Below are 16047 nucleotides of genomic sequence, written 5' to 3' on the forward strand. Positions count from 1 at the left end.
CCTATATTTTTCTGCTAATTATTAATACTCTTCCTGGTTAGGAAACAGTGAACTAAAGAACCAAACTCATTACTTTATAAATGCTGCTTGACTTGTGTTTAGAAACATAGAGCATTATGATTCCCTTTCAGAATTTAAGTTTGATTTTCCCCACGGGCACAAGGAAGCCCCTCAGCCAGAAGGCCTTATTTACCAGCTGGAGTATGTCCACTGTGGCGGGGGTGGTTCAGTCGCTAAGTTGACTCCTGCAACCCCATGGACTGGAACCCCCCAGGCTCCTCTGTCCACGGGGTTCTCCAGGCAAGAATACTAGAGAGGGTTGCCATTTCCTTCTCCAAAGAAGCTTCCCAACCCAGGGATCAAATCTGGGTTTCCTACAAAGCAGGAGGATTCTTTACTGACTGAGCCACCAGGAAAGTCCTCAGCGTATTTCCACTAAGGAATTTTGAAAATCGTCTTTCTATTACTAGTAATTCAGAATGGCCACTCTTCCAATCTGAGCCAGTGACATTTGACACAAAGATTTCTTCTCCTATTTTAATGGTCTTTCTCCTACTCACCTCTTTCAGTCTCCCAATTTAGATGAAATGGAGTTCCAATTTGCCAACATACTAATAAAGCCTCTGAAAGCCATCTGGAGAGCTTATACATTATTGTTGCTTTTTTTTTTCAAACCATGTAAACAAACCATATAAAGCTACAGCAATCAATGCAGCATCAGGGCAGAAGGGCCTTCAGCTGCACGGTAAAGTGCTCTTCCGAGGGGATTTTATCATTCATGCCAGTAACTTACACTAAAATGTATTTTAAAGTTTAATCTTGGTTTCTCGACAGGACCTAGTGAGGCGAGCAGTCCACAATCATGTGCTTCATTTGTTATGAGGCTCAAGCAGCAGACTCCGATTTATTCAGCATCACGCTGACTTCACTTATCTCACGACTGACAAAACACTGGAGAGACGCCTTCACATTTGCCTGGGCTGCAGCATTTCAAGTACAAAGTCTCAACTACGACGGCAGACCAGAGTCTGTTACGGGCCTTTTCCCACTGGACGGAACTAGGTTTTCAAAACTCATGGTGATTTTCAACACACTGAGTCATAATGATGAAGGTGGGTGGGGTTATCTCCAACCTAATTCAGCAGAGGAGGAAATTCTCAGGACCCAGGCGCCTCCCACCTTCTGTCAAGTCTCAGAGAGCAGACATAAGAAACCGACGGGCCCACTCTGCATCGAGGAAACTGCCCTCGTTTTCTTCTGTTTCCCAGCATAGGGCAATCTCAACGCGTTTCACAGTGGTGTATTTCTTGTTCCTCAGGTATGGTGAGACCAGCCGATCAGGAGACGACTGCCCCTGAAAAGGCAGTCGGTGGCCCCGGTTCTCAAGAGGAGTGTTACATCCTGCGGCTCAGAGCCCCACGGGGAAGTCCCCAGGCGGCAGGCGGGAGCATGACCGCGAGCTTTCATGGTGGCGTCTGCAGGAAGGCGTGGGCGAGGCAGGTAAGCAGGCTGAGGGTCAGCCGGAGCTGAATACTGGAGAGGGCTCTCAGGGCAGGGCTGAGTCTACTTGTCTGGTACAGGGTGAGAACGGGCTGAGTGTGAGAGCCCCAGACAGGAGGTGGAGGCTGAGGCCTGGGCTGCTTAGCTCACGCGTGAAAGGAGTGCTCACCTACTGTGCAAGGTACTGGCTGGTTCTGGGAGGGGCGGTCTCTCCAGGGTCAGCAAGACCTCGATACATTAAAGCAGCAGAACCACAGAGCACAGAAAGGCATGAGTATCACAGAAAGGCGGCGGCGGTGGTTTGGTCGCTAAGTCACGTCCGACTCTTGTGAGTCCATGGACTGCAGCCTGCCGGGTAGCATACGTCAGTTAAGTCAAAACTTCCAAGGCCCCGGGTAGGAACCCTCGTTCAAGTCAAAGAAGATGATGAGGACATCTGAAGAGGAACTCCTAATTCACCAGAACGGCCAGCAAAGTCACTTAAACCACTGCTTTTCAGCTGAAGATTAGAAACAGCATAAAAGAAAGGAAGTGGGTCCATGGACTGACGATAATGGGCTGATGGTCCCTTGCCAACAACAGTACATTTCATGATCCTTGTGAAGGCAGCTTGCCTGGAGTCAAGCCCAAGGGGATGAGCCACTGGTGAGCCCAAGGACAAGGCCTCAGGGAGAGGCCTGGACAACGTGTGTATGAAACTCAAAGATAAAGTTGACAGCAGGGGCAAGTAAGTTAGATAAAACTGGATATAAAAAGGTCACGTTGGAAAGGGGGTCCAAATGTTATACAACAAGGTTTAAAAAGCTTTAAAAAAAATACCATCAATGTGGACCACCACCAAGTATCATCACTGGTGACGCGCTAACAGCCGAAAGGAGCAGAGAGTCCAAGGTGCTTTGCTGACCCATGTCAACGAGCACCAAGAAAGTAACAGACTTCAGCTGCATCCCAGCGGCCACGGCATCCAAACCAAGGCTAGTCAACAGTCTGGGTCTGATTTCTGCTGGCTGTGACCATCAAAGACGTTATTTTAATTCTCAGGGACATGGCTCAGAGGGTTGTTAAACTAGAATTTATCAAAGGGAGACTAAAAACTCTGGAGTAAAGAACAGGTAAAGGAACAAGAAATGTTTAACCTGGAGAAGGAAATATTCAGATGGTACATTATTTTGAAGGGATATTTGACTTATGTTTTATGGCTCATAAGACACAAACAGAACCAATAAAAGGAACCAAGTTATAAGGAAGTAGGGCTTTGTCTGTTTCTAAAAAGGAAGACTCTTCTTGCACTCCTATGTTGTCTGAAAATGAAATAAGTTGCCTCGTTAGATGATGAGGTTCTTGGACACGGAGGTGTTCAGGGAAAGATTAGTTCTTCCTCTACCAAATACACTGATGTTCAGCAAATTTTTTCTGAAAAGAGACTTGAAACCCGTGCTGCTTGTGTGGCAACTACTTGGCAACGGCCATCATAGCAAGAAAGCAGCTGCGGAGGTGAGCAAAGGAGTATGACTGTGGTCCAAGAAAACTTATTTACAAAAACAGGTACAGAGGGCTAGATTTGGCCGCGTGGGTTCTAGTTTGCCAAACCTTGACTCAAAGTTGAGAAAATCATTTGGAATCTTTGGTTTACAAGAGAGTTGCTCACTTATAAATATGCTATAAAGGGGTGGACATACACATACAAAAACACTTGATAAGTATTGCCGTTCTCAACGTTAACTTATTCTAAAAGACTAAAAAAAGACATTTTAACTTTTCACCTTGAAATGGCACAGTGTTACTCCAAGGGTGAGGCAGGGAGTCTCATCTAAAGCATGTCAGTACTAGCTTCCCTATGCAGTAATTTGACAATGGTTAGGCTCTCATGCGGTGGGTTAATATACTGCAGATACTAAGCAAACAACACAGCCGCTGACCACAAGAAAGCAGAGGGCAGGGAGCTGGTCAGGCTACTCTGAGGCGCAAGGGAGAAACCGCCCCTGCCCCCTACACCTTCCACCATAAGGTTTGGTACCCTGGGCCCATCTCCCAAGGCGGGCCTTCACTCAAACCATAAACACGACTTTCGTGATCTCCCCTAACTACTCTTTCCTTAGTTCAACCCAAATCCGCAAAGTGAGGACCTGTGTGGGCCCCCCTCAGAGTGGAGCTCTCTGAAGGAGCTCACACCAAGCTCCGTGTCAGTCCCGGAAGTCCGGGTCCTTCTCCCGCCTAGACCCCACGGTGGGGGAAGACCCCCCCGGCAGGGGAGGTGGGTCCTCACTGCATGAACAAACCCAACACAGGGAACACAATCTCAGCAACCAAGACGGAGGGTGGGAAACCCACTGGAACCACTTCTCTCCAAAGCACTCGTGTCCACTGCAGGCACTCCCCGAGGACTGTGTTGACATGCCTCGCGGTCAGGCCAGGGCCCTTAGTCACTTCTTAACATGGGAAAATGGAACTGACCCACATTTTTTTTTAAGCATTCCTCAAAATGCAACTGAGCCTTCCCTGGGGTTGGATCCAGCAACTCTGCAACTACATGCTCAGGGTTTACAATTGCGTGTCCACGCAGCAGAGTTACAAAACACAGAACAAAGGGAAAATGAAGAAGAAAGAGCCCAAGTTCACCACGGGGGTTCACGTCTCTCGTCTGGCAGGCAGGCAGCGTGCCCGATGCCCTGGGCCTTGGCGCATGCAAGCCTCTGGAGCCAGCAGGACTTGGGAGGCACAGAGCTCACACTGATGGCTGCTCTCTCGGGTCTACCAGAGGATAAGCCAGCCCTTCCAGCTCCTGACCCTGAGCTGGTGGAGTGCAATCTCAGTTGCTCTTGGGAAAGGCTAATCCAAATTTACAACAGGAGGTCTGTAAGCCTCCCAGCACCCTGAAGGGCCAATGGCCAAGGCCTGAATCTCAGTGCTGCCCAAGGCCAACTCCAGCCCAGGGCATGCCTTGGAGAGTCAGCGTCCCGACCTTGTGGAAGGTCAAAGGTCAAACTGAGCCAGAACCCTGGGACTCGTATCCTGCTCCAATTTCCACTATCCACACCACAGCAACCCTACAGCCTCCTCACCTAGCACCTACATGGCCTGGCATGCTCCGGATAGGTGTGCATCTTAAAAGCCCCTGATTTCAGTTGTCTGATAGAAACCTCTCAAGCCCACACCTGCCCGACCCCCGCACAGACTTAAGGTGAAGGTCATGTCAGGGTCACCATCCTGACTCCAGCACCAAACCCTGTGAGGGCCGATCAGCATCCTCAGCGGACGGATCCGCCTTTTAAGTTCCCACGTGTTGCTGGCGACTCCGGTACACACAGTAGTCCCCAGGAGTCTGAACAATCATTCCTAGAGCCACAACTCTTTCCATGCAAAGCTGCTGCACTGGCAGCATTAAAACTCAAAGTAAAACAATTCCTCGTCGTTTATTCCACAGCCGGAAACATTTTTGAGGGAGAGAAACATATTGATGAGGAAAACGGAAATCTTTCAACTTCAGGTTTCAGAGTTAATGAAACGCTATGTTAGTTGTAGTTATCTAATTTGGTGCTAACTGACATCCCAATACCTTACTATTACTTTAAAATTCTTTACAATGTTAAGAGCTCTTACACCAACAAATGCTACTTTCCCTTGGGTTGATCCATGCTCCTCACGGGGATTCCCAGCATCACCCTGCCCCACGCCAGAGTGTCACACGCCTGTCCTGAACAACACATGCTTAGTATCTTTGGGTCACAGCTTCTTTCCCACACAAAAGTGATACCTCAGCCGTCAAAAAGGAATGTTCATTGGAAGTGCTCTTAAGAGCATTTTCCAACTATAAGACAGTATCTACAGGAAAACTTGTGGCTCAGAAATTCTGACTAAATTCACAAATACTATTTTCATACAGCGTGCTGTTGTTTCCTCTGAACGTACACTGCGTGAAACATAGAGACTTTCTTTATATTGACAAAAATCCTACTGCTGAAAGAAAGGAAAAAAAAAAGACCAGGGACAGCGCATGCATTAGCGACCGATGATGCTGACAGAAGTGGCAACAGCTGGCGCTCCCATGGATGGGGCTCCACTGAGGTCCTCACAGGCACTGGCTTCCTTAGCCCTCACAAACCCCCGAGGGGGCACCCCGTCCGTGCCGTCTTACAGGGGGGGAAACAGAGGCACCTGTGCCAGAGCCAGGATGGCCCAAGAGTACACCACATCCGACACCATGCTGGGAATCTAACTCTAACAAGCTCCACACAAAGTGCCTCCGATAGCACCAAGGAATTCATTTCTTGGACAATGCTGCACAAGGAGAGTCTCCAGAAAGCTGCCGAGTGGTACATGGTTCAGGCAGGCAAAGAGAAGGCCCATCTCACAATGTGGTTCCTGTTAAGACACCCACGATGTAGCCTGATTTCAGCACCTTACTTGGGAAAATCTAAGCTTTATGATTAGCATGTTTGCAGCTGTTAAAAATGTGAAACTACCTCTGGCTTATTTGAATCTATAAAATTCCACCGTGCTACAGTGGACACAGCTGTGGAGCAGGGGGACGACCTGAGTGGGCCTGGGCTGAGCGGGGCAGCTCTGACTTCAGGGCCCGCAGACCACACCCCTTCAGATCTTACGGAACTTTCAGCTTGAGTGATACTATCACCTCTGGTTTAGAGTCAGCTGTGCCCTCACACACTCATGTCAATATTGTGCAGAGGCCTGGTAATCGTGAACACACACCCTCGGCTATCTCTTACTAAGACCAGATAATGGGCCTTTCCAGCCACAGGACGGCTCCTGGTTTTCAGCACATGTCCACGAGGAAGACCAGTGCAAGACATATCCTTGGCTTTTCCTCCCTCAAAGCTGAAAAAGCATCATGAAAGAATCCCTATGGTAACACCTACTGGAAGGTGTTAATATTTATTCCTACACACGCCAGTTATAGAGAGAGGTTCCTATTATTCAATCAGAATTTTTTTTTTAAATTTTAGTTTAACTCTTATGAAGAAAAAAAGGAAGGGAAGGGAGGGGCAGAACTTTTAGCTGGGAGACACCAGCAGAGGCACTGCAAGAAGGGTTGGGTCTATGCCGGCCTCACGGCGCCGGCGTGGCACACGGAGCCAGAGAGACACACGGAGTCTGCATGGCACTCAGCACCGGCGTGGCACACGGAGCCAGAGAGACACACAGAATCTGCATGGCACACAGCACCGGCATGGCACACGGAGCCAGAGAGACACACGGAATCTGCATGGCACACAGCACCGCGTGACACACGGAGCCTGCAAGACTCACGGAATCTGTGTGGCACACGGTGCTGGCGCAGCACACGGAGCTGAGCCTCCTCAAGCGGGCTCAGCGGGCAGACAAGGCATTGCAGCTTCCCTCCTCCCGTCTGAGGGACCTGCACACCTCTGACAGGCGTGATTCATGTGCTCCCAGCTCCTCCTCCAGCACCCCCTCCCATTTTCTCGCCAGGGAGCCCCAACTTCCCAAATATGAGAGAAGGACAAGGACAGGGGTCGGGGGAGAGGCTGCGTTTTGTGCCAGGGTGCTCGTGGCCTATCTGAGAGTGACAGCCACAGGGGGGCCTCCTTGGAGTGCCCCCAGAAACTGCAGTGCTCCCTGAACAGCTGGCAGGGAGCCAGGGAGGCGGGGAGTAGGCTGCCAAGCACCGGGCCAACCCTGGGCCTCCGCGCAGTCACTGTGCTGACCCGGCCTCCCTAGTGCTCCTAACGAGCCAACCAAAAGCTCAGGAAAGATTCAGACTCTCACAGAAACTGGAAACAGATAAGGAACCAGAGGCTGGATGCGGACGTGTGTGGGTCCACGCGGACTCCTGCCCCTCACAGACACAAGTCTGAGCCTGCCCCCAGGCCGGGCCCCTAACAAATTCGGTCCAGTATTTACCCTCCAGAAGGGCCACAGGAAACACATGGCCAGTGCTTTCCTAGCTCAAAGGACCAAAGATACGTCTGTCTTCCCTAACAGCGAGCACAACTATTAGAAACAATTTTGGTCGTAAAGCCCACCAGCCAGGAAGACAAGGATAGTTAAGTCCTTTATGTTAGCTAAGAAAAAAATAATTTATGGTCATAACTTAGAGCTACTTTAGGATTTCAGAGGTTCTTTTAAGGGCCATGGTTAAAAGTTTATTTAGTTAAGCAAGCCAAGCAAAAGAAATCCTTCTTCCTGAAGTTATTACAGGTCAGCACTTACAGGGAAACTGAGAGAGACAAGACGGCTGCGCTGCAGGGGTGCTGGAGGTGAGGGTGGCAAAGGCACAGTGCCCTATATCAATCTCTCTCTCTCTCACCCCCACACCCCCCATATACACAGACCGAGACCTTCTGCAGAGGACGAGCATCAAAGCACAGGACAATGCAGCCTGCCTCTGGGAAGTCTGGTCGTGTTGCTCTGCCCAAACACAGGGTCAGAGCGCACACAGGGAAAACAATCCCCAAGGACACTAGGCTCTGTGAAGAAAGAGAAACACTCCACCCGAAGTGAAAGTCGGCCTTTCAAGGGGTTGGGGTACAAGACCTATCCAAATTTCTTTTAATTTTTCACTTGCCTGCCAACTCCGGCAGCAGAAAGTTTAAACAGGTGCATCTCCACATGAAATTTAACCTGCTCCTCTATGAGATTCCCCTGTACCTTAAATACGCCACTAATCCCTCAGGATTTGAAATCACGCATCTAAATGCAAATCTTAACTACAAAACCACCCCAAAAGAAAAATGTCCTTGAACATGGCGATGCTTTCACACTCTGGCGGGTGATTATCCTGGATTTCTTATCCGCAACAATCTCCCGTTTTTGTTTATCCTCTCCAGTTCAGTGTATCTTCTAACAAGCAGATTAGCGAGTGTCTTCTGAGCAGTTCTGAGGCTCTCAGCACTCCCCCTCCCAACTTGAGTCCCGATCACACTCTTGCTATGTGTGCTCAGCCCCCCACCCCACACCCTCTCCTTCAGGGTCCCCCCCACAGCACTTACCCTGCGGGAGCGCTTCCTCCTCCACAGTCTCCAAGCTCAATCAACAAGTCAACTACTACCCTGCTTTTAAGACAAAAAGGCATGTGTTTACTTCTTCCCTTCTGCCCCCTAAATCTTTTGTCTTAGTCCCAAACCGGTCCTTGGAATACTGGCAATACATAGCAACATTCAGAAGAGACCCAGCAAAAATGGCACGATAATACCTCAAAGAGACATTTCACAGCATTCTGGAACTACCGAGGAAGACTTTTTCATTCCTCTAAATAAATAGTAACGTAATAAGTACATAAAACAGGCTACTCATCACCTGTGTTCTTGCCTCCCATCCAGCTATTATACATGAGCACTACTTGGTGAGCCCACAACCATGAACATAAGTGCATTTCTGAGATCTGTACATTTTTAATTACCTCCAAGTTACTGAATCCAGCTTAAGGGGGAAAAAAAGAAGTAGCAACAGTAGGAAACCGCGTTTTCATTGTGTTTCGAGCCAGGTACAATTAAAACATCATTAGTTCAGTGTCAGCCTAAAGTGGAAACAAACAATTACCAATAGAACGTGACACATTACATTTACTTTTCATTTTAAGCAGCACAATTCCTGTCTGAGAAAATGCAAGGAACTATGTGTAACAAAAATTATAAGATAAATGAACCAAAAATTCCTGATTTGCTGAAGACCATGAACACAAGAAAGAAAAAGATAACAGTATAAATAGCAATGACTCAAAATCTAAAATCATTAAAAAGACATCTTTCCCATCTGGAGTTCATGGTCAAGTATGTATTTTATGAGAATGCATTTAACACTCGATGGATCGGATGGACAGAATTCTATTACAGTGTCTCAACCATGAAACACGTGCAACCTGACGCCAACATAAAAGCAATCGCAAAAGTCCTCTGAGCTCATGAAAAATCATTTATAAAAACTCACAGTTATCTACTTTCGCAAGAGATATAGTTAGATATAGTCAGAATTAGCAATCCCAGCATACAGGAGAATGCATCAAAGGCATAAAATAGACACATGTATAGATGTCCAAGACCATTTAAGGAAAAATCAGAGCCCCACAAGCAACAGATTCTGAAGCACCAGGTTTCACAATAGTGCCATGGGTTGCCATAAAAATGATCTGTTTTAAAGAAAGCAAAGTGCTGTCCATCAACAATTAAAACAAAATTGTAAATACTGTGCACTCTGAAAAGTACGGAGAAGGCAATGGCAAGCCACTCCAGTACTCTTGCCTAGAAAATCCCATGGATGGAGGAGCCTGGTAGGCTGCAGTCCGTGGGGTCGCTAAGAGTCGGACACGACTGAGCGACTTCACTTTCACTTTTCATTTTCACACATTGGAGAAGGAAATGGCAACCCACTCCAGTGTTCTTGCCTGGAGAATCCCAGGGACGGGGGAGCCTGGTTGGGCTTCCGTCTGTGGGGTCACACAGAGTCGGACACGACTGAAGTGACTTAGCAGCTGAAAAGTGAGCTTTAATTACTTGGGAAATCAACCCAAGCAAAAAGTTAATGTTTCAATGAGGCCAGACAAACACAGGGCATACAGATGTCTACTCGCATGTGACTGTGGCCACAATGGGACGCATTCTTTCAATGTGAATTTGCGCACACTGTCTTTCAAGGAGCCAAGTTCAAAGCCTTTGCTCCCGAAGATGCTGTTGGGCAAAATATCTCTGAGATACTTCCTGAATTTGATGGTCTTAGCTCTCTTGACCTCACTGGTGAAATCTTCCACCTGTAAGCCAAACAAAACCAAACCCCAAACATTCCTCAGTCCTGCTTTATCTCCCCTCTTCCATCTTCTATTCATCTTTCAGAAAGAAGAGGCTACAGCCCCTGCCTCTGCTGACACTTAACCCCTGGGTCCTCCAGGGAGCACTCCCTCAACTAAAATGGTTTTATCACCAGTGGCACAGTCACCCACTACAATACCTCAATCTCCTAAATAAGGAAGCACCAGCTTTGGAAACACTGTGCTCCCTCTCCTACAGCAGTCCTCTCCTGTTCCTTCTTTTCATTGTTACAGGAGTCCTTCCCCATCCCTTCTCCTTCCTGAAGTCCTCCAAGGCCTAGCCTGTGGGCTTAAGTGACTTCCCACTGTCAGCCGTAACACTCTGAATGTCATCTTAGAACCTGCCAGGCACACCCTGGGTTGGCTCTGACTTTTTTCTAATCAGGAACCCCGCTGAACTTCAAAGCCGAAGCCATCACTGTGCCCAGGGCTGGCTAAGCAGCGGGCCTTTAGTTCAGATCCTCACAACGCGGACAAGGTGACATCATGTTGGCTGCTGGCCAAAAAGAGAGACTGCACAATTAGGACCCAAGACTAGCTATTTCTATCAAGTCCTCAATGCATTCCTGCTCATCCCTTCCTTTGGTATAACTACTGTGAAAGACTTTGCTTTCAGGGTAAAAACCAAACCAAAACAAAAACCCAACCCGTATCACCCATGCCTAAAACAGCCCAGGTGTGGCGTTCAAGGCTGGGGCGGGGCCGTCCCCATGGTGATGGGACACAACATACCCACACAGGAGAGAAATCAGGGCCACCAGAAAGTGTCGTGTGAACTGCAAGCTATGTGACAACGCACTGTCTGCGCTGACCACCCCGCGCACAGAGAGCAAAGCCCAGGCCGACTGGCCCGTCCACACCACCAGCAGAGGGAGAGCAGAAAGGAAGTGAGCTGGCAAATGCAAGGGGACGGGAAGCCTAAACACGGACGCTGGGCAGGGGACTTTAGGGTTACTGCCGATTCCGTTTATACAACATCAAAACACGGAGAGCTAGAGAGAGGCACCCAGAACATCTGCAGAGTTTGTGACTTCAGGTGTCAGGTGTCTTAAAGCATCTGGCTGCCGCTAGTAAAGGGGAGGGCAGGGCCCTATTTAAAAGCTGGGGCCAAAAACCAGCCTCATACCTCTGTTCTCAGCGTCCACACTGGTGGAGGGCATGCTCACCCTCTATGGCAGCATGACTTTACAGCAGTCACTCTCCATATACAGAGCCGTGAAGCCTCAGAGCAATTCTCTTCCCCCAAACAGGCCCAACAGCACCCAGCTGGCACTTCTGATTTGGAAAATCATTTTGAGGGTGGTGTGGATGGCCAGTCAGTCTGGGGTTTGCTCTCTGCACACAGGACGGTCAGGGAGACTAGCCTGATCCAGGCCTAAGGCCCTGTCCGAGGACAGCGGCCCTCTGCCAGGGCCGGGGGGCACTGTAACCCCGCCGCCGGTCTCTGGAGTCGTTTCCGCAGGGAAAATGCCTGCCCTCTGGGCTCCGCTCCCAGTGGGAAGCGGGGGCAGGGAGGGGGGCCTGCATTGTCACAGTATCCAATACACGCCAAACGGTGGCCACAACAATAAGGCTTCAAGGGCCGCAAATAACGAGCTGCCCACTGGGAGCAGCAGAGTGGGCTGGGCCAGGGGGACAGGCAGACCCCAGGCAGCAGGTGCCCAGATCAGCACCCCCTCTCCAGCGGGCGCAGGAACCCTGCCTGCCTCCGTGGGGTGGCTCAGGGACAGAGACGTAACCAAGGCCCCCAGGGGTGACAGAGCCCTCCCTTCCCTTTGCCAATTCACCTCCCTTACCATTGCCTCCAACTAAAGGAGCAGACACTGAAGAGAAAATTTTAAACAATGAATGCACACACCACGCTCAGTGTTCTACTTTATGGACGGTCGCATGCGGTGGGGGGAGAAACACCTGATCTGAATTGACAAAAAAAGAACAATATCCTTTAAAATACAGCCGGGGCTAGATGGCTGGGCATGAATGAAATGCATTACCCAACCGACTGCCGTAACACAAGCCCTCTCCTCCCCCGCCCGGGCCTCATTCATAAAAAGCCGGCTCTGCCTCAGCAGCTGCGGAGCCGGCACTGGGTCTGCGTCTGCATTTTCCAAGACAGAGGGACGACAACTGAGAGAGAGCGAGCGAGCCCCGCGGCCTCCAGCCCCGGGGGCCTGCCCTCTGGGGATCCTGTGCCACTCCTCGCCAGCTCCAGGTCCACTCGGGTCGGCAGAAGGCCTCTGCAGAGCGGCTCGGGGGAGCAGGGCTGAAGCCATGCCCCTCTCCAGGGCATCTTCCCAACCCCAGGAATCAAACCAGCGTCTCCTGCATTGCAGGCGGGTTCTTTACCAGCTTAGCCACCAGGGAAGCCAGATCAGAGGCCCACTTGGTGGTATTAAAGAAATTCCCCGTCTGCTGAGTCACTCACCAACTCTCTCACCTCCCTGCTATTTAAAAAATAATCACAAAAAATCAAAATCAAAGGTTCTTCCTTATTGGCAAAATGGGGGCTGCCAGTTTATCTTAAAGACTGCCAAACTGGGGTGGAGGTGGCAACAAACTTCCAGAAGAGGTGGAGTTTTTAAACTGTCCACTTTTAGCTTGATAGCACCATACTTGAACTTTTCACAGCCAGGGCAGGAATCTCTAGGAGGTTATGCACAACTTTAATTCTTAATACTACTTTTTACATTTCTAAAGAGAACGAGGATGGCTATGCCGCATTCAGGCGGGAGTCCCCCCACGTCGAGCCCTGTTCCACGCCTCCCCTCTCAGCACAGCTTCTCCCAGGCCCACCTCCTTCCTGCAAAGGAACAAGACTCGCTCAAACTCACCTTCCCTTAGGAAAGTCAGAAATCACCATGATAGATGAGAGGCCATCCATTTTCTTTAGACTCAAAACCCTTCTTCAAAACAAGGCCCGAACACAAAAGCATGTTCTAATTTAGCAGGAATGGTTTTAATGCAAGAATTAAATAGGAGCAGAATGCGGCAAGGGGAGACAGGGATAAAATCATTCTTGTTGCCCTAAGACCGGAGCGTCTTCCAGTAAATTGAGACATAAATTCGCCCCAGAGACAAGATGGTCAGCGCTATTAACTAGTCCCCTCTGTGCTCTTGCAAAAAACAGAAGCAGGGTTTCAAAACTCTCAGATGACAAGGGGTGCAGGGGAGTCTGTTACACTTTCAGAGAATCCTAACTTTAACACCCCTCTATCATCCGGCCGTGCTCATCAAGGCTGGGACCCAGGCGGCTTTGTCCCTGCCCGCTCCCTGCCAGGCCCCCTGCCCAGACTGGACAGACGCCCCCAGTGCCCTCCTGCACAGAGCATCCATTTCTACCACGTTCTCTCCCCACACCAAAGGCCTCCCTTCCCACCTTCACCCAGGGACTGACAGCCAAAGAAATGAGAAAATAACGTGGAGATAGCAAATGAATCTTGTGAAATACCTGGTCTGTAATTAAATCACAATAATTCTGTAACCTCCTCAAAGGCAGCAATGTCAAGATAACAAACTGAGAGTAAAATAAACAAGCCTTACAGAAATTACATCAGCCTTGATAGAGAGATTACCTTAGTGGCTGCTGCCTGGAATCCACCACCTTTTTTTAAAAACTCATCTCAGACCTTCTGACCATCATGTGAGAGTTCCCACATAGAAACCTACAGGCCTGTGGTTCTCTGTGGCTTTACAGGTAAGGGGAAGGTACTGACGATCATTCTCGAGGGGCCCATGGAAGGAGGAGGTGTATGAGTCACACATAATGGACACAGATTTAGGGAGGTTTTAATACCTTAACTGTCTCTGGCCCCACTCCTAAACAACTACTGATCAGTAAAATGTTTCTTCAGTCCTTGGGTGTGGGTATAGTTACCCAAAGACATGGCAACTTCCCGGACACGACTGAGGTGACTTAGCAGCAGCAGCAGGGTGCATATCTCCGGAGAAGGCAATGGCAAGCCACTCCAGTACTCTTGCCTAGAAAATCCCATGGATGGAGGAGCCTGGTAGGCTGCAGTCCGTGGGGTTGCTAAGAGTCGGACACGACTGAGAGACTTCACTTTCACTTTCACACATTGGAGAAGGAAATGACAACCCACTCCACTGTTCTTGCCTGGAGAATCCCAGGGACGGGGGAGCCTGGTCGGCTGCCATCTATGGGGTCACACAGAGTCGGACACGACTGAAGTGACTTAGCAGCAGCAGGGTGCACATCATTTAATCAAGCTTTAGTTCAGTTCAGCTGCTCAGTCGTGTCTGATTCTTTGCGACCCCATGGACTGCAGCACGCCAGACCTCCCTGTCCATCACCTACTCCCAGAATCTACCCAAACTCATGTCCATTGGGTCGCTGATGCCATCCAACCATCTAGTCAAGCTTGATCCAAACTAAATGTGTGGTACAGAGTAAGATGGCTAAGCTCTCTGCCCTTCGGCATCCTCATCTGTAGAATGGGCATAACAATGGGGCTGACTCGTAGGGTAGTCGTAAGACCTGGTACGCGATAAGTGCTCAATAAAAGCTAGTTGCTGTTGCTAAGCTCACCCTCCTGTCTAAATTCTCGGCTGACTTTCCAGCACACAGAACACAACCCTTTCTTTTGTTCTTCCCCGTGTGGTGATCTGCCTGGGCCAGTTCTCCGCCCCTCACTCACGGGCTCCAGCCCCGTGGCCTGTCTCTCCTTCCTTCTCTGCCACCCCATAAGCATCCCATATGCACCTGCCAGTCCCGCTGGCCCTGTGGGATGCTGACTGCTTCTTGCAACAGTCCCCACCCGCATCCCCGTCTCAGTGCACACCCTCTGCCCCTGGTCAGGGCACGTGCCTGCTCCTGCTGGCCTCTCTGCTTCTGTCTGGGCCCTAGGGTCCACAGTGAACTCAGAAGCTAGAGTTGCCCCTCTGCTCAGAACCCCGCCATCACCTGCCCCAGGCAAAGCCAAGGTCCTCGCCATGGCCCCTGGCCCTCCAGCCTCCTGGCTTTCCTGGGCCCCTTCCTTTACATCTCTGCCCAAATGCCGTCTCCCTGGAGACCCCCTCTGAGCACTCTATGGAAAACAGCGCCCGGCCCGGCACAGCCCCCAGCCTGCCCTGCTTTAACAAATGCTCCACAAAGGCAGCCGCTCACAGCTCCTGGCTCTACTCCTGAGAACAGCGCCTGACACCGATCAGCTGCCCAGAGAGCATCGGGCGAGTAAACAGCCCTGCCCCGCCACGCACATACCCCCAAGATCATCCCCTCCTTGGGAGCTTCCCGCCCTGGGTCCCGTGCCATCGCGTCCCAGCATCTCCTCCCAGCATCTCCTCCTGGCTGACTCAGGCTCTCAGAGCAAACATCCCCTCCTCTGAAAGCCCGATACCAACCCCCTGAGCCCACCCTACACACAGAGTTACTCATCTGCTCCTGCTCACAGCGCACATCGCTGTCTAATGTGATAGCTTGACTGTAATCTATCTGTGCCACTAGAATGGTCCCATCCCAGCGGGCATCTACTCATCCCTGGGCCCCCAGGGCCAAAGCAGTGCACCCGAGCACTGGGCAGGGTTTGTGAAGGATGGTGGCGTGCACGCCGACAGTTTTCTACAAGGCAAATCTGGGAACGGGACAGAAGGGCCTGTCCTTCCCCGCACCGCACTCTCTGAAGGTCCAATGCAATATCCCCGTCGCCTGCAGGCACCTCCATGCTGATGGGCTCCGGTCGCTGGCAGAAGCACTCAAGAGCTGGAGCTTATTTGTGCGCAAAGGAAAACAAACCTAAGTTACTAAA

At 50.2% G+C, this 16047-nt stretch overlaps 1 protein-coding gene and 1 long non-coding RNA gene across 3 annotated transcripts in view; one reads left to right on the forward strand and one right to left on the reverse strand.

Annotated features, from left to right (window-relative positions):
- Positions 1-16047, reverse strand: part of IGF1R (insulin like growth factor 1 receptor) — a 311619-nt gene that overhangs the window by 140157 nt on the left and 155415 nt on the right. The window lies entirely within an intron of this gene.
- On the forward strand, positions 986-5520 carry LOC148774581 (uncharacterized). The gene is made up of 3 exons (XR_016035670.1): positions 986-1112; positions 1319-1500; positions 5384-5520. It is a non-coding gene; the product is annotated as an uncharacterized LOC148774581 (long non-coding RNA).

The sequence above is a fragment of the Moschus berezovskii genome, chromosome 21 (genome assembly GCF_049115385.1).
Source record: "Moschus berezovskii isolate FMDL1 chromosome 21, NW_MosBer_1.0, whole genome shotgun sequence".
In the NCBI taxonomy this organism is placed as follows: Eukaryota; Metazoa; Chordata; class Mammalia; order Artiodactyla; family Moschidae; genus Moschus; species Moschus berezovskii.